Source organism: Macrobrachium rosenbergii, chromosome 56 (assembly GCF_040412425.1).
Source record: "Macrobrachium rosenbergii isolate ZJJX-2024 chromosome 56, ASM4041242v1, whole genome shotgun sequence".
In the NCBI taxonomy this organism is placed as follows: Eukaryota; Metazoa; Arthropoda; class Malacostraca; order Decapoda; family Palaemonidae; genus Macrobrachium; species Macrobrachium rosenbergii.
In genome coordinates, this window is record NC_089796.1 from 54,838,736 (window position 1) to 54,854,003 (window position 15,268).

The following is a 15,268-nucleotide window of genomic DNA, read 5'->3' on the forward strand; positions in this document are numbered from 1 at the left end:
CATTGTAAATAGAGCACTTTACTTTGTAGAAGAGGTGGCTTCAGCATAGAATGGCTTTGGAGGAGGACTTAAGGGGCTCACTGGTAATAAGACTGAGGCACGGCAAGGTGGACCTTGTTGAGGGGGCACGGCACTCTAAGGGATGCGGGAGGCAAGGGAGAGGGCGGTGTCTCGACTGCGTCCAAATATTGACCTTTTGTTCCATGGGTCGGTTCTTTTAAGCCCTCAGTTCTGGATTAGGATGCTTTCCTGTCCAGATGGGGCTAACGTCATTCCTCTATGCTTGGGCATCTTTTGATTCAGGGTCACTGCGTGGTCAGTCAAGACCACATGATTCTACGGGGCCCTTCCCTCATAATCCGTGCCGCCGGTTCTATTTCGCCTCTGGCCAAGGTTATCTTCCCACGGCTCCGCGTTTTGAAACTAAGGATCCTCCAGCAGTCACATGTTTACAGAGAGAGAGAGAGAGATAAACAGTGTGTGATTAAAGGATTTAGGGAGGGGCCAATATTTCATGCCCTTCCTTGTCAGGCGGTACTAAGCAAAGCACAATATTTCTTATTGAAGATTCTATATTAAAGCTTTGGAAGGTGGGTTGCTTGCGAAGATATAGCAACTCCCCGCCTAAGTTGACATCTCGCATCTTCATTTGGGTGCGGATGTCTACCAATCCAAGCAATTCGGCTGACAATGCTTTATGTTACTCTGCTTTTCTCTTTAACGGTACTCATTTGTTTTCATCAAACTAAATTTCTCTGCTTCATAGGAGATATTTGCAAAATTCACTTGACACTGAATGTTTTACATTAATCACAGAGTAAAAGAAACGGTTTTAATATTAAATTACTGTTACTTTTAAACGGGAATTTGTTAAAGAAATGTGATAAATTATCGTAATTATCAAAATACAATAAATCATAAGCTATTGCTATTCTAGAGCAGAAACTGTTACAAATATGAGAAAGGTATCGTAAATATTAAAATACTATAACTTTAAGTGATTTCCTTAAGGTAAATCTTAAAATAATCATGCACTTAACTTTTAGTAGTAATTTTTACACAAAGACATGCAGTTAGTTTTCCTTGATGAGGCATTATAATGAAGTATACATGGTCTTCAAGTTAGGTGTTGCCATGTTACTTGAGGCGACAGCACAGTGCCAGACGTGGCACTAACAACACGGGTGCCTTGCAGCTCGAAGCTAAGTACAATGAAGGACAGACAGGTGTGTAAAGTACATGGGCTTTTCGAGTCACGGTCTTGGTATTTAAATTACAAGGAGAATAAATGACAGATGCAAGAGTGAGTAAAAGTTGTGATTAATATACCAGCATTACATTCCTCAGCCTATGAAAGATGGCTTAGGTTCATTCCTTAGCCCCAGAGGACATTAAATGGCAGTCAGAGGGCGCGACCCCTCTGGCAGGAGCATCTGCCAATGGTGATGGTAACGGCACACTGCCAGGAGTGGCACTCATGCGGTCGAGGCCTATGGCTCTGTTATATTCAATTTAAAATGTACCATGCCTTCGTAGGCATGAAAAGGAAGTCAAAGGACTTACTGTATTTAAAGAATCTGGCAACTGCACTCTACATTGGCAGAGTCGGAAGCAAAGTAAAATGAGGAGCCATTTACAAGGCTTTTAAAAAATGGGCATCAGCAATTCAGACAGAAAAGTCATGAAAGGAGTTGGAACCTAAGTACTACGTACCTGAGGTTTTTCCCTGGCAGGCGAAGCCTAACAAGAGAAGGTGAACATTTTTTCAGACTGACAGACTGATTTTTGATGTGGAATAATAACTGAATACTGAAATGGGAAGTGGTGCAAGTATCGCTTTAATTTCCTATCATTTGATGTGGAATAATCACTGGATAATGCAATAGGAAGTGGTGCCAGTATCACTTTAATTTACTAACATTTGAAGTTGAATAATAATTGAATACTGCAGTGAGAAGTATTGCTAGTATCACTTGAAATTCCCAACCTTTTCATCACTTGAAATTCCTAACCTTTTATGTGGAATAATAATTGAATACTACAGTGGAATGTGGCGTTAGTATCGTTTTAATTTCCTGACATCTGATTTGTAATAATAATTAACTACTGCAATGGGAAGTGGTGCTAGTAACACTTCATTTTCAGAGAATTTGATGGAATAATAATTGATTATTGCAATAGGAAGTCAAATACCTTCTTACTGAAGGTATTTGACGGGGACATTCATAATTTGTCCTGTGAAGTTTCTTTTGTCGTAATTTTATCAATTTCCCTGAAGGAGTAACTTGGGTAGCTGTGGGTTCTCATCATCCCCCTCCTTCCTTGGTATTTGTGACTACTTAGTCATCTAAGACGCCGTCGACAGGTAAGCATCATGTAAATCCGAGATGCAGGGTTTGGGGCTAGCAGCCTCACTCCTAAAGACTTGCTTAAACCGGGAAGGCTAAACCCTCAAAGCCTCCCCTACGATGGAAACATGGAATGATAATGTACAGTATATACATATATATACAATATATATATATATATATATATATATATATATATATATATATATATATATATATATATATATATATATATTTCATCATTTATACCTTCTCTCTCTCTCTCTCTCTCTCTCTCTCTCTCTCTCTCTCTCTCTCTCTCTCTCTCTCTCTCTTTTTTACTGGTCTATTTCTTTTATCTCTTGGGAATCCCATATCTGGATTTACGCATGTTTGGCATTTGTGATGATGATATTAATTTGTAATTACAATTTCATGTATGCTTTGTTGTCTTTGATAAAACCGATTAAATAGGTATAGATTCTCAGCTGGTGGAAGATTAAATATGCAGTAGTGAAAGACAGCATGATTAGTCGACCATGAGGTTGGACGGGATGAAACAACTTAATTAATAAGAGATTATCTTTCTATTTTTGGCAAGACTCTCCTTCATCAACGATGTCATTGGAGCTGATCAAAGGCAGAATTCTCCGTTCAGATTATCTCTCTCTCTCTCTCTCTCTCTCTCTCTCTCTCTCTCTCTCTCTCTCCCTCCTCTCTCTCTCTCTCTCTCTCTCTCTCTCTCTCTCTCTCTCTCTCTCTCTCACTTCTTTTGGTGGAAGTTATTACATATGAAATGGAGTGCTTTTAAAATATCCTAGATAATGTATACCCTTCTTTTTAAGTGAACCCTGGCAGTGAAGATAGTACTCTCGACAGAACTTTTTTTTTTATTATCGTTATGAATCTTCTCAGCTAAAACCTGTGTTCGGTGAGAAAATTTTATTTATGCAATATAAAGATTGCACAGATTTTACAGAAATTGACAGGTTATCGTTATCTGGTGAAATATTAATATGATGATATTGATAACTCGTTACAAATTCAGTAGCCTCCGATCATCACTGATTAGATGTAATGGTACAAATAAACAGGTATAACAGATTGTACGGACTGCTCATAGGCAGATATTCTAAAATTAATAGGCCATGCGTTTGTTTTTTGCTGCCATTTATTCAATTTTCTATTCTTTTCTTTTTTAAAACTAAACCAATCAGACTACGTATGTTGCATCTTGTATCAATGGCAATTTTGCAATCTATCTATGCCTGACCCCATTTTTCGTTTTCATTTTAAGTATTCTTTATGTCATACCTTTTTACTCATTGTTTTGATCCGTCTGTTACATTTACAACGCATGTCTATCTTCCTAGACACTATCCAATCTCTTAGATGTTAATTCCCAAAACTCATTGTTTGCAGTGTGAGGTATCTCGACCCATGTCATCATAGCCCTTTATTTGCTGGATGTACAAAACTGGCTGTTGGATTGTCTCGCGAATTCTGTGCCCTTTGAAGGTGATGGATACCTTTAAGGTTACTTTCAATCCTTCCAGGGAGTCAGCAAAGCCCTGTACCCAGGGGTGAGGGGAAAAGCTGCTGGTTTGCGACAGTGATATGATCTCTCTCTCTCTCTCTCTCTCTCTCTCTCTCTCTCTCTCTCTCTCTCTCTCTCTCTCTCTCTCTCTCTCCCTCACTGATATGACTACATATGCATATTAGAAGAACTATCGGTACCGTGATCATTATTCCTCTACGAATTGCTAGCACATTTTACTTGCAGATATGTAGAGGTAACAATAAAGAAATCCCGAGCTGAGCAACGAGATTTTAAACATTTTTTTGAGCATATTCCTTTGTGATGTAGTTCTCGATACTCGATAGAATGCAAGTTATTATGCTTTATGCAAATACAAGGCCCAGGAGATACTGGAGCGTCAGATTGTATTGAACGCGGGTGTTTCATCTCTTAAATGTTGGTAGAAGAGTTTTATGCGACAGTTCCGTTCTCGGCCAGTGAAGGATTGCGCTTTATTGGTCATGATTGTATTCTACCTCGATTTTCCCGTAGTTTGAGGAAGCAGATGTTTATTTTACACCAGGAAGTGTGAATTTTGTCATGTAGTATTACGTCATATAACTAATTTTTTTCATTTTATTATAATTTATTTGTACATACTAAGAAGCAAATAAGTGGGGCAAAAATTATATCCTATATCATGTTACAGTATGGGGTCGAGACGCTTTCTTGGTACTCATGTGTCTCGTGTGATAACGTAGAACTTAATGAGAGGAGAACTTGCAGTAATTTTGACATATGATAAGCCTTCAACTGGCTATTTGTGTGTACATGTATGTGTTTTAATGCGTAGTGTTTGTAGCAGTCACAAATGCATGTAAAAAAGAGAATATAATGTGTTATATTTAACTCAACCTTTTTTCATAGGCGTTTAAATTATTAACACATGATCGTAAACAGGATCATGAAGGTTACTGTAGAGAAGTTTCAGTGTATAGGATTCATATGTTGTCTGTTAGGAAAGATTTCTTTCATTCAGAGTTAATGGCTAAAAAGAAGTGAACGATATATTTTAATAAAGGAACTGGGATCAATTATGTTGAAAAGAACCACAATTTTTGAACAGAATATCAAGAGATGAGAAATTTAGAGATATACAACAGACATTTGTTGAGAAGTAAATAAGAGAAACGTGAAGAAACATCTTTGGGAGTCGATGATGGCTATCCGGGGAAATGACTTGGAGAGGAAAATAATAATGGACAAGAGGCAGACGGAGAACCTGAGGGTAAAGGGCGCACCCGGAGACCCATTAAGGCCATCCACTCGAAGGTAATGAGGAGGACGACGACGGAATGAAAAAATTAACTGGTTTATCTATTTCTTCCAGTTGCAGTTTTTCCTTTTCATTAGCAGTAAGCTGTGCGTGGTGTTTGTATGGCGACGGGGTTATAGCTTTGGTTCATGTTGTTGTAGTTTGTTTTGGATAGAATGATATTATTTGTGTCACTTGTGGGCTCCAGTTTTTTCTCCTAGAGATCCATTGGCCATTTGTAAGGGTAGCTTGCAGACTTGTTGAATTCCCTAGCTTATGGTGAGGGTCTTTTGTGCGTTTTTTTATCAAGCTAAAGACATTTGCTTTTGCTGAGGATCCACGCCATATTTGTTAGAATCTTTGTAAGATTTGCTTTTCATTTGGCTTAGATTTCTTGACAGGTTATTGATATTTTATATTTATTTTTATCTTTTTTACTTGTTTTTTATATGCAGTAAATACATACGGGAGCGCTTTATGTGAAAGCATAGTGTAGTCAAAACAGCAGGTAGGAACATAAGTTGCATTGACCCCTGAACAGTACAAAAAAAAGTTTTCTCTTATTATGGGGTCGGTAAAGCTGAACTTGCAACTCAGTAGACACTGAGTTCAAATAAATAAATATATTATTTATATATATATATATATATATATATATATATATATATATATATATATATATATATATATATACATACTTTATAACAGCTCGGAAGACACGAGTTCAAGTGCATATGCAGACGTCCGTTTCATATTGACATAGTTTTATTAGTGCGACGTCTCAGGGACCAGCCCTATTTTAAAGCTGAAAGTTACAATAATAAAATAAAATTACAATAAACTTAACAGAGATTACTTGGAACACTGTTAAAGGCCATGATGAAGGAGACTGACGTCGTAGGGAACGCCAAAGCAGGAGCAGGCAGCAGGACAGCTCAACACATCAGCCAAAGGGAAGGCCTCAGATGGGATACATAGCATAGTTTTATTAATGTGACAGCAATATCAAACAGACATCTGCATTGAAACCCCTCCCGCTGTGTATCCTGTCTGAGCCTTCCCTTTGGGTGATGTGTTGAGCTGTTCTGCAGCCTGCTCCTGCTTTGGCACTCGTTACGATGTCAGTCTCCTTTATCATGGCCTTTAACAGTGTTTTAAGTAATCTCTAGTATTTTTATTGTAATTTTATTTTATTATTGTAATTATTAGGTTGAAAATGGGGTTGGTCCCTGAAACATCGCATTACTTAAACTACGCCAATATGAAACAGACTGCATTGAAACCCCTCCCGCTATGTATCCCATCGGTCGATATTGCAGGACCCCGCTTGGGCCCTCCAGGCACCCACTGTCCAAAACAACAAACTTGACCTACCGCAGAACATCAAGTTTCCCCAGAAAACACAAGTCGAAGACGGATGGCTAAAGCAGCAATTTTCATGTATTTGCAGGAACTACAGTATCACATTTGTAAAACCAAAACCATCTGTAAATGTGAAATGCTTCAAACTTTTGAACCATATGTAATGGAGAACCTTCCTTATTTTATACAAAGAATTGTTAACTGTTTTCCAGGTGTGAGGAAACTTGCCTGACCATAAAATTATGCTGTCTTGCTCTGATGTTACATGCTACCTTTCCATTTACAGAAGTCCGTGTCTTGTCAGAAATTTGTGACATTAAATTAGTTGGTACCCAGATGCTGCCTCTTATTCACCTTGTCTCCTCACTGGTGACCACCAAAATGACCACCACCAGCCCAATCAGCGACAACGCTGCAGCTGCAGCCGTCTGCCTGCCCCCATTCACGATGCACAACCCAGAGGCCTGGTTCTTCAGAGTTGAGACCATATTCAGATTCAAGAAGATCACATTGTCTTCACACAAAGCCGACGATATCTTCAAACAAATCACAGAGTGGCTAGCCGAGCCACAGACCACCGTCATGTACGAGATGTTGAAGGCACAACTGAGGTCATCCTTCAGCATGCTTCCTGCCCTCAGAACTAGGAAATTCCTAGACAACGTAGGATCAGCGATAGGAGACCAACGGCTGTCACAGGTCTACAAAGAACTATGACAGCTAATAACGATCCCCGCCACAGATGGTTGACCAGAAGCGATGCTAGACCTTGTGAGAGAGGTCCTCCTGACAAAGTAGCCATGCCAGACAGTTGCCATGATACCCAACACATTCACTGTGCCCCTCAACAAATTCCTGAGAATGGAATACTCAGTCTGTCTGGCCCAGACATCGTCAGAACCCACTCAACCACCTGTAGCAGCAGCCACCCCACAATCACAGCATCAAAGCGATACAGAACCAGACAGTGAGCTAGAGGGCCCCGCCTCTCCCATACACCGCTTACGAATCAACAGAAGGGAGAACAAACATAAACATAGGACCAAAATAGAAGAATGTCCAAAGGGCCCATGTTTCTTCTACTGGAGCTTCAGGAATTAGGCCTGAAAATGTGAGAACAGCTGCCTACTATCAAAGAACATGCAAGAGGGCTGCAGCAGTGGCCCAAGCAACAACCATCAGAGATGGGCAGACTGGTTGCCTTGTAAGGGGAACCAGCTTACCTTTCGCTGTCTTTCATCCAGGTACAAGTGAAAACACTCCACGTGTTTTTACATCACAGATGATATGTCCAACACACAGTTCCTTGTCATTACGGGCGCATGTAAGTCGTTCGTTCCAGCCAACCCACATGAACGCCTCAACCCCACTCCCAGCACTCTTCATGTGTCTACTGCCAGTGGTACCCCGCTTGAAATGTATGGAAAAAGAACTATGAAATTATCATTCAATGGCAAACCATACAGTTGGACATTCATCACAGCAGATGTCAAAATCACACTACTAGGAACAGATTTCCTGAAAGCCCACGACATGCTGGTGGTTGTAGCAAGACAGCAGCTGATTTAGAGAGAAGGCCCTATAGCACCCATCACTCCAAGAACAACAGCAAACCCTACATCGGGACCAGAGATCCGTCACCTCCTTCAAGAGTTTCCCTAAGTATTCAAAGATGTCCTCCAGCACGACCTAACGAGCCCTGCAAAACACCACATTGTCACTGAGGGTCCCCCAGTCCACACACACTTCAGAAGTTTGGCCCGGACAAACTAGCCTATGTCAAACAAGTATTCCATGGCATGGACCAAGCAGGAATCTGCCAGAAAGCTTCCATCCTGTGGGCATCCCACTCCACTTGGTAACTAAAGCAGACAGTACGTGGCGGCCCTGTGGCGACTACCAACGACTCATTGTCAAAACAGTACCAGACAGATACCCTCAGTCTAACTTTGCCTACATAACAAACCAGCTAGAAGGGACCAAAGTAGTCACAAAAATTGACCTACTGAAGAGGTACTACCAAGTCCCGGTAGAAAAGGAAGATATAGAAAAAAACAGCTATCATAACCCCATTTGGGACATACACCTTCAACTACAGCTGTTTCAGCCTTCGACCTCCAAGCACCTCATGGATGAGATACTCGGAGAACTGCCCTGCTGCTTCGTTTATGTCGATGATATCCTGATATTCAGCCCCTTCTATAAACAGCACATAAAGGACAGAAGGCAAGTCCTGGAGAAACTTGGAGAAAATGGACTAGTAGTGCAGGAAGATGAATGTGAATGGGTGAAAAGTACAGTAGAATTTCTTGGCCATCAAATAAGCGCCGAAGGAGTCAAACCCCTCCCGACAAAGGTCCAAGCTATCACCGATTTCCCAAGGTCAAACACCACCTAAGCGATCCAAGAATTTGCTGGTTTGATCTCCATTACCACTGATTCATACCGAACCCTACCTGAAATCATGTCCCTATTATATGAATGCTTAAAGGGAAAACCAAAATCTTTATGTTGGTCTGACAAACAAGAGAGGGCTTTTCAGTTAGCCAAAAAAGCCCTGAGTTCCATGGCAAAACTAATGTTCCCTCTATCCCATAGGTCCATAACCTTGACAACTGATACAAGTAACACTGTGATGGTCGCAGCACCCAAGTAGGATACAGATGGAGGTTGATGGTCGTTGGTATTCTTTAGCAAAAAACTATCTCCAGTGGAACAGAAATACTCCACGTTTGACAGAGTTGCTGGCAGTCCACCACACTATTCGGCATTTCCGACACATGCTCCAGGGATGGCAGTTCATGGTGCAAACGGACCATCAACCCTTGGTCCATGCCTTCACCAAAAACGGAGACTGTTGGTCAGTGCGGCAACAGCATCACCTGTCTGCATTATCCGAGTTCTTGCGCACCATCAGGCACCTAAAGGACTCTTCCAACAATGTCGCAGATGACCTTTCCAGAAATACCATCAATGCCGTCCAAATTGGGATATCATATCCTGAGATCACAGCAGCCCAAAAGGATGACATGGTCCTTCATACCTGTCATACCCGTCTGGCTGTTCCACTGCCCATATCTTGTTGGAATGATACATCTGGTGAGCCATGAAGTCAGACATCAAGAAATGAGCTCAAGAATGTCTCTCTTGCTAAACATCCAAGGTCACGAGGCATACAGAGTCAGGGGAGGACAATTCAATACAGTGGAGCGACACCTTGCCCTCATTCATGTCGACACTGTGTGACCCTTACCCCACTCATAGGGGTACAGATATCTCTTCACAGTCATCGACAGGAACACCAGATGGCCTGACACAATACCTGTCAAACAGCACACAGCGGAAAGTTGTGCATGGGTTTAAATAAACTGGGTCAGTCAGCATGGAGTCCCTCAGGACACCACCAGTGACAGGGGAGCTAACTTCATGTCTGCCCTATGGAACTCTGTCACCACCAGCCTCGGGACAAAAATAAAACACATGCAGCATACAACCCAGAAGCAAATGGTATGATAGAGTGGTTCGCTCACTGCCAAATGTCGAGACAGGAGGTGAAGAAAAGAGTTGCTGTGGATTTTATTAGGACCGAGAACAGCCCCACACACAGCATTTAATGCATTGCTGGTGGAATCGCTCTATGGACAGTCACTAGCAATACCAGCAGCCTTTTTCCAAAATCCAACAGAGCCAATCACCCCCTCCAATATCTGTAGAACATTAAAACAAATCATGCCAGAAAAAAGAACATACGACACAGCCAGAAAAGCATACGTCCCCGAAGAACTGGGCTGAACAAATTATGCGTTTATCAGAACTGATTCACACCCCCCCTCCTACCTCCATCTACTCTGAACCTCACGGAATCTTGCAGCGTTAAGACAAGTGCTATTAGATGTCAGTGGACGGGAAAACTACCTGGTTTTCGAGAGACAGGCTGAAACCGGCATACATCCCAGATGACAGTCGATCTCAATGAGTCTCTTTTTTGGGGGAGGGGAGTACTTGGACCCTCCGGGTATCCGCCATCCAAAACAACAAACTTGACCCACCACAGAACATTAAGTTTCCTCAGAAAACTCAAGTCAAAGACAAATGGCTGAAGCAGTGATTTCCATGTATTGCAGGAACTACAGTATCTCATTTGTAAAACCAAAACCATTTGTAAATGTAAAACACTTCAAGCTTTCGGACCATATGTAATGATGAACTTTCCTTATTTTGTGAAAAGAATTGTAAACTGTTTTCCAGGTGTGAGAAAACACATCTGACTGTAAAATTATGCCTGTCTTGCTCTGATGTTAGATGCTACCTTTCCGTTGCCAGAAGTCCATGTCTTTTCAGAAATTTGTGACATTAAATTACTAGGTACCAGACACTGCCTCTCATTCACCTCAAATCACAATATTATTATATATATATATATATATATATATATATATATATATATATATATATATATATATATATATATATATATATATATATATATATATATATATATATATATATAATTATATATATATATACATATATATGTGTGTGTGTACACATGCATATACATATATGCACGTGTGTGTATGTGTGCAGTTGCGTTACATACCCAGTATTTCTTTCTTTAATTAGTTTTCAATGTAAAGTGATATATGATGAATTATCAGCTTCTTATTGAAAAGATTAACTTGAAGATTCTCTCTCTCTCTCTCTCTCTCTCTCTCTCTCTCTCTCTCTCTCTCTCTCTCTCTCAGAAAATAATGATTTTCCCTTCCAGTTCCTTAAGTTGACTAAGACAAATTGTACGTAGTAAGTTTGTAATTTATATCACTCGAGGTGGTGCGTTATCCCCTGATGACGGACGAACGTCTGAAAATTGAATATTGGGTAAAGGATCGGAAATTGTTCCTCACTGAAAGTTTCGTTGTAAAAGGTAAGTGTTACAATAAATGAAAATTGTGATGCAAATAGATAGTGATTTTCGGTGAAACACTTCGTGGAGAATTTGCATATTTAAGAAGTTTCATCTGCCGCTTTTGTTTCTTGTTTTCTATTTAGGGAGTCCATTTCATACACTAAAAGATTATAGGTGCCATGAATAAACAATGCAGTTTAAAAGGAAATACTTCTTGGAATACTAGTTACTAGCATATTTATGGAAACATCACTGAAATTTAATTTCGTTTTTGTGTTAAGGTTGTAATTTCTAATTATTAATGTTGAGTATTTATAAGCGCTGTCTCTGTGAATTTAAATTCAATGGCGAAAAATTTCTAACGGACTTTACTTCAGTCTCATCCTGCTTTCACAGTTTTTCAGCCTCCTAAGCCCAGGTTTTAATTTTCAAGTATTTTGAAAAATTGGATTATACAAATCGTTTCATGGTGTGACAGAGTTCTTGATTGGTTTTGTTACATAGATTAGCTTGATGATGTGACATAGTGTAAATTAATTTCGTGCTTATTTTTTCAGTTTACCTAGTATTTATTTTTTTTTATATCCGTGCATTGTACCGCATAGTGTTCTGATCATACCTAATGCTAGAGAGAGAGAGAGAGAGAGAGATGAAGGCGGAAACAAACCATAACAACATACTGTGGTTGGGGGTAATGCCGTCAGTGCACCTCACGTGGTGCAGAGTAGACATATAAAGGGTTGTTGCAAGTCACTTCGCCCCCTTTGTGCAACCACTTTTTGCCTTCCTTTACTTCCTTTCCCTCCCTCCTTTAATCCATCTTCCTGTCCAACTAATTCAACTCACTCATTGTCACTGTTTTAAACGCTAAATAGCTGAAAGTGCCCCAGTGCTTGGCTTCCAGCCAGGTTTTCATAAATCATCATCATGGGTATATCATGCTCTAATCAGTGCTTTAGATTTGGGCAGCAATGAGCGGTTAACAATATTTCGATGTTATGTTAGAGGCGAGAATCAGATTCTGTACATTTGAAACTATGCAAGTGGCAAATTAAATAAAGTAAATTTACAATCTTTTCTTATGCATTCATATTGTTGTGCGAGTTAGCTATATGTGAAACCCTTCGTCTGAATTGTTACTTTGATTGTCTTCTAGGCCATATTTTGACTGAATTTGTCCCTTACCTCCTAAAAGAGGGGCATGGAATTGGCAGGGATTCAAGCTTTATGAAATTGAATTGCTAGATTTAATTAGTTATTCGATTCTTTTATTATTTGATTCTTTTAAGTATTGTATGGTTATAATCGCCCTATTAAAGACACTCTTTGTGTTTAACTAAACTTGCATGTAGGTTTTTCATGATTAATAAGCTAATAGTTGTAGATGTCAGCATGTTATTAGCATTAAAGAAAGGATTTTTTTTATCTTACAAATATGTCTTGAATTAAGGAACTCCTTTCACTTTCTTCGTATAGGATTAATTCTAGAAGCGATTATTCACCTCCCATTTTTATATAAACTATCCTCTTCTTTCTTTCATTTTCAACAGAGCCTTAATTAGAGATCTTTCGAGGTAATGATGTACTTTTGCCATTGAGCGAGATTTAGAGTTAGAAACAAGGTAGAATATATACTTACACTTAATATATACTGTATTATATGCATATATATATATATATATATATATATATATATATATATATATATATATATATATATATTCATATTTTAATTTTCTTACCCAGAGACAAGATAAATTCTTCCATGCTTCCAGCTTCTCCAAATCTCGCTCAATGGAAGATGCACATCATTACATGGAAAGATCTCTTAATATATATATATATATATATATATATATATATATATATATATATATATATATATATATATATATATCATATATATATATATATATATAATTGCTCTTGATTGAAATGTAAACAAAAAAATTAAGTCCATACTAATACTAAAGAAACGTGTTCTCAAACATCTTCCATACGGATTTAGGCTCGTTATGTTGATGTTCGTAACTATTGAACTATGTCATTATTAATTCTTAATTTTCGTCTTGTGCGAAAGGAAGGTTATATTAAACTTCATAGTGTCAGGACTTTATAGCTTGCATTTTGAGACTGTGGCGTATGAAAAGTGATCATAGTAATTAAACAAGAATTTCGAGACAATTTTGACACTTAACCCTATGAGGATTTGGTGAGAAGGCGGGGGCGGGGGGAGGGGCAGTAAAAATGTGTCTGAGCTAGAACACTTGCCATTTACCGACTGAGTGAAAATGCTTAGCAATAATTTTATTTGATCATTATGTGTACACATTATACTTAGTGCTACGTTATTGAATTTTTATAATTTTAAAGCTAATGAGTTAAACATTATCATGATGCATTTAAAATGCCAAATTATTGTAGAAAAATTGATATGTCGAGGAAAAGTTTGCCGTAATGAAGAAATTTGTTACGTTTTCTTAAAAATCACAATAAACAGAGAAGAAAGAGACCTAACTTCTGTTTACACAGTGTAAATGTATGATAAATTTTCTTTCCAAGATTTGAAATTCATCACTATTTGAGCCACTTTTGATGAAACGGAGAATTTAAAAAAATATGTAACGTATACTTGAGTTGCGTAAGGTCTCCAAGGGGATAATGTTTTTTGTCACTTTTTATAAAAAAAAACTAAATCAGATTATATATATAGGTTTCCATAACAACAAAAGCATTCATACGCGCCATTCCATTTTCTTTGAATTTTTGCGATTTATGGGGAATTTAATAAAATATCTTTCGAATATTACTGTATTCGTCATCAGAATCTCAGAGGTTGGAAAAACGATGACTATTAAACGATGAGAAATGATAACGTAAGGGAAATTATAAAAGGTGAGAAATGATAACGTAAGGGAAATTATTAAAAGGTGAGTAAGGGAAATTACAGAAGTTCCATATTTGGATGATGTAATGATGAAAGGGACATTGAGGTGACTTGGGCATTTCCAGTGCACCACCCCAAGGAGATTAGTGCGGGATAGTATCATCTGGTCTTCTCTGCACACCAGAAGAGTTGGAAGGCCCCAGCGTACTTGAATGAAAATTGTGAGACAGGAGCTATAGATGAGTGGCGATTTGTGGAAGTGAGAACACAGGATGGAGAAGAGTACGAAATTTCAAAGGCCCTTGCATAGCATAGCTTTGTGGGTGATGATGCCGAGACTTTAAGAATGAGGATTTTTTCCATTGTTTCTTTATGACATTTAGTTTGGTACTGACTTTGAACGACGTGTTTAAAATATGTATGGTCATAGTCTGATAATTCAAGTTGAGGAAAAAATCTTATTATTTCTTCTTAGCACTGAGAAATGGAAACATCATATTTGAATCACGATTCTTCTACACATAGTGAAAGTGGTAATAAAATACATTTATGAACGTTGTTTGAGTACAGAGATATGCTTGATGGCATCTGCTTGCCAATGTTATTTCCTTTTGTGGCGAGTGACCTTTGGGATAACCGGCAAGGTCACTCACTCACTTGTATATAGAACCAAGGACTCCCGGCTCACACACTGTTTATGCGGGGATGGAAGGCCGGGGATTTGAAAGGATTTCGATATAGGCTCACTTCTTGTTATTCATTCTTCTTTTCAGACGCTTTTCTTTCTGCATGAAAACATTTTGGCATTTATGAAGAGATTTTTTACTTCCAGTAGAAAGAAAACTAACGGACTGAAGGGGAGAGGGAAAGACACGAGGACGTAGGAGGAAATTGGAGGGGGAGGAGAAGGAAAAGAGAAGGATTCTGCGTGAAAAGGGAACGTAGAAAGGAA